Source organism: Mesocricetus auratus, unplaced genomic scaffold, assembly GCF_017639785.1.
Source record: "Mesocricetus auratus isolate SY011 unplaced genomic scaffold, BCM_Maur_2.0 Super-Scaffold_100011, whole genome shotgun sequence".
Lineage (NCBI taxonomy): Eukaryota > Metazoa > Chordata > Mammalia > Rodentia > Cricetidae > Mesocricetus > Mesocricetus auratus.
The window spans coordinates 19522477-19526504 of record NW_024429195.1 but is presented as its reverse complement, the minus strand read 5'-3'; the positions used below and the strand labels follow the sequence as shown (position 1 = coordinate 19526504).

The following is a 4028-nucleotide window of genomic DNA, read 5'->3' as shown; positions in this document are numbered from 1 at the left end:
TGGCAGGTTATAATTAATTTAACATAACTATTTACAAGCCATGTTAAACATTGCCAGAAATGAATGAACCAAGCATCAAGGCAATGTATAAATCTTTAAACATTTATTTTCTTGATATAAAATTTACCATTCTGTTTCAGAGTGGGCAAGAGCATTATGTTGAGGTATACTAAATGGAAATATAGAACAAAACTTCTAAGGAGATGACAGGTAAACACAAATTTTCAGGTTATGATGTGAATAACTCCCCATCGTTAAATAGTCAAATTTCAGAGTGTTGTATAAATAGAAATCCCCTGGATGTCCACATGTACTATTTCATAAATTATTCTTAACACCACTCCTGCAGATGGAATTTGTGGAGCCTCTTTTCCCATTGTATGTCTTCTTTTTTTATGGGTGTGTTTCACTGTGATGTTTCTGTGTGTGGATGTTGTGTTGTATGTGAATGCATGAAACAGGCAGAAGAAGAAGACAGAAGGCTTCTTCTGACTGATAACACTCAGCCTTATCCCTTTAAGTCAATGTTGCTCCTTGAGCCTGGATCTATTCTAGCTGACAACAAGCCCCATTGACCCTCCTGTCTCAATCAAAACAGTGCTGAGTTTATAGGCATGGGTACTGGGGACTTGATCTCAGTTCCTTATGCTAATGCAGTAAGTGTTTTTATTCATCATCCAGCACAAAATTTTCTATATTTCCCTGTACAATTGTAAAATACTAACTATTCTTCTTATTTTAAAAAGTAGATCTCTATATTTCTAGGACATAAAAACATTAGGATCCTAAAGAACATTTTTGTATTTTGTAGTTTGACACCTTCTCATTGTCAGTACATGTCTTTATCTATTTTCTTTTGCATTTACTAGCTAGCACAATGAAATGGTCTCATTGGATAAAATTTCCAATATACAATTATGCTACAAATGTAATGGTAATAATAACAGCCCTTACTAAATACCCAGCCTATTATTCTTTAATGTATAAAGAAGCTCAGTAAAAAAGGATGAAAAAGATAAATATGATACATTGGGCAGGCTCACCCTAGCAGCATATATACTAAATGTAAAATGATATAGAGAAGATTAGCATGAACCTGCACAAGGGTGACACACAAATTCACAAAGTGTTTCATATATCTGGAAGGAACATGGAGCTTGGTAGGGAGAGAAGTGGAGAGGATTTGGATACCATTGGGGATGGCAAAGGAGTATGATCAAAATATATTATATGAATAAAATTAAAACAATTTTTGAAAAATATTAGATACCAACAACTCATTGACCAGTTAGCAGACATACAGAGAAGTGTTGACATTCCGTTATGTACCTTGAAATTTAAATCTAGAGACTTGGTTTTACTGAGACAAATGTTAGCATCTTATGAAATTTAAAACGATATCTGACTTTCAGAGAAAATAAAATGACTTGATTGACTTATTTAACTAACAGGTTTTTTTACTGATTTAAAAATTTGGTGTGGGATTTATGTTTACATGTATTGGTGGATGCTTGTAGTTAGGGTTGAGGTTTACTTATGCACCTCTGCAGATGGTATAGAGTCCAGAGAGAGGGGAAGGAAAGAGGGAGGGAGGGAGAGAGAATCTACATGTATCTTCTTTTATTGCCTTCAGGGAATTATTTCTTGCAATGTCTCTTACTGACCTCTATTTGAACTAAACTGTTTGGTCAGAGTACTAGGGAGATCCTACCTATTCACACTCTCATGGTATCCCAGTATGAAAAGCACTTTCAGTTTCTGAATCACTGTTATTTGAAATTCCTGAGGAAAGATTTTCTACTGTACCAGTGTGTGATCATCACCCCTTTATGAACAGTTGCTGCTTCTACGTCTAATTATTATGACAAATAAGAAATAGTTGCTTCAGTTTTACTTTGTCATCGTTATGTAACGTTAAAACATGGAAATTGCATAACCAAGAATAATGCTTTACTTATTCTCTAAGACAGATCACAACTGTCATTTACAAAACCTGCTTTTATATATATATTTAAGTTAAATAGTCATAAAAGTCAGCATGCCATAAAAACTCATTATCTAAATCTTGTCATTTTGAGAGGATAATTAAATATTTAAAAATAGTTGTTTTGCATCTTCATTTGTCTTTATTTGTATAATAAACTGGTAATACATTAAAAGATGTGTAGTTGTTTTGTTGAAATCACTTCAGGGTATGAGGAAATGCCTCAGTGGTTAAGACTAAGAGAGAGATTCAGCACCCGGGATATTATGATTGCTGTAAATATCTTCTTAGCTTTACCTATTCAATATTTATCCTTTCCCAAATTCCTATTAATAATGATGTTTTTCCAGTCCATTATTTTTCCTTTCTAACAAGAGTAAGCATAAATTGTAAATCTGCAGTCTTTTCAAATGGGCTGTAATATGCACTTAAGTTTAACCCAGAGCTTTTGATATCTTCATACTTCACTTGTTTTTATTGTGGCATGATATTCTATTTATAATTGCACCACGAAGGACATCTTTTTATCCTTGTTCTTTGGCATTTAGGTATAAACAGACAAACAAAAGAGAAAGCTATGAAACCCATTCCAAGTCTATATCTACAAAAGAGTCCTGAACTTAATACTCAGGAAGCATTGTAGTTGAGTGGGTAGGAAGATTGTAATAGCCAGAAGTTCAGGAAATTTCCTGTGAGATTAGCTTTCCTCAAAGGATCAAGAACTATACCTAACAATTCTCACCTACTTGACTTTCTAACCATAAGATGAACAAGCATGACACCAACAAACTTGTCAAACGGGATAAGGAAAAGCTTACAAGGCCTCAACATTACACAAAGAACTATAGTCAACTAAGTACAACTGAGAGTAGTAGATGTGGCATTCCCCAGGCAAAAAAAAAAAAACAAAACAAACTGTAATTGGTTTTCCATGGCTAAATGGTCATCTCTGAAAACATAAAAACAAGTAAAATCATATGGACTCAATAGGCTATATTTAGGAATGTATGTGCTCACTACATAATAACCAAGACCCCAAATATACAGAATAAAGAATGAATATTAAGAGCAGCTAAGGAAAAAGTCAACCTTAATCAGTTATTGACTGGCAGAATGGGTTTTCTTTTCTGCATATACAAATCCAGAACCTCATTCCTGATAAGGCAGATCTTTATCACCCCACTACATAACCAGCACAATTTCAAATTACAGTAATTTCTGTTGAGAATTTCTTTATAACTGTGAATTTTTAATTAAGATAGTGTTCTGTGTACACATAATAAATTATGAGGTAAGTTCATAGTAATCCTGCTAAATTAGAAATATTTTACAGTTCTAATTAACAGTGTGAAAATATTTCTGGTTAAACATCTCAAGGGTTGCTTCCAAGCTTACAAATATATTTTATAGCATAATTTTTATTTAATTTCATGTCATAGATATAAACTTTATAATATATATCATCTTACGTTTATTGTCTTAAATCGTTTACATACTACATTCAATCATAGATTTTCAACTACCCCAACTCTACCTATATCATCTGTGCCTCACTACCATGCTTCAAGTTTTTCCTTCCTCAAAATAAATAAATCTTCAAATGTAAAAAAAGCAAACAATAAAAATACACTGTACCAAAGATATCAAATCATGAAGCTGGACTGATGATTCAGTAATTAAGAGTACTGGATGCTTTTCTGCAGGATCAGGGTTCAATTCCCTGAAACTATTGGGAGATTCACACACAAAATAAGAACACACAGAAACAGAGAATCTCTTTGGTGTTGGATAACTACTCATGGGGACAGTTTATACCCTGAAGTATGATTGATACAAACACTCCATTGGAAAAAAAATAGATTGTCCCTCTCTCAATGGGTCTTAATAAATTTTAGAGATAAAACTTTGTGCCAGTTTCCTCTCTCCTGCTAGGTTTTGGTCTGCTTTGAACTGTTGAAGGTTGTATGTGTTATTAAAGTCTTTGTGAATTCATGTATGTATTAGTCATTTTGGGCCTGGAAGAAATTTTTCCCTTACAATTCTC

The 4028-nt window shown here is 33.2% G+C and overlaps 1 non-coding gene across 1 annotated transcript; it reads left to right on the top strand.

The window, feature by feature from the left end:
- Positions 1–1035: 1035 nt before the first annotated feature.
- LOC121143429 lies at positions 1036–1141 on the top strand. Its single transcript, XR_005880615.1, has one exon. It is a non-coding gene; the product is annotated as a U6 spliceosomal RNA (small nuclear RNA).
- The last annotated feature ends 2887 nt before the right edge of the window (positions 1142–4028 follow it).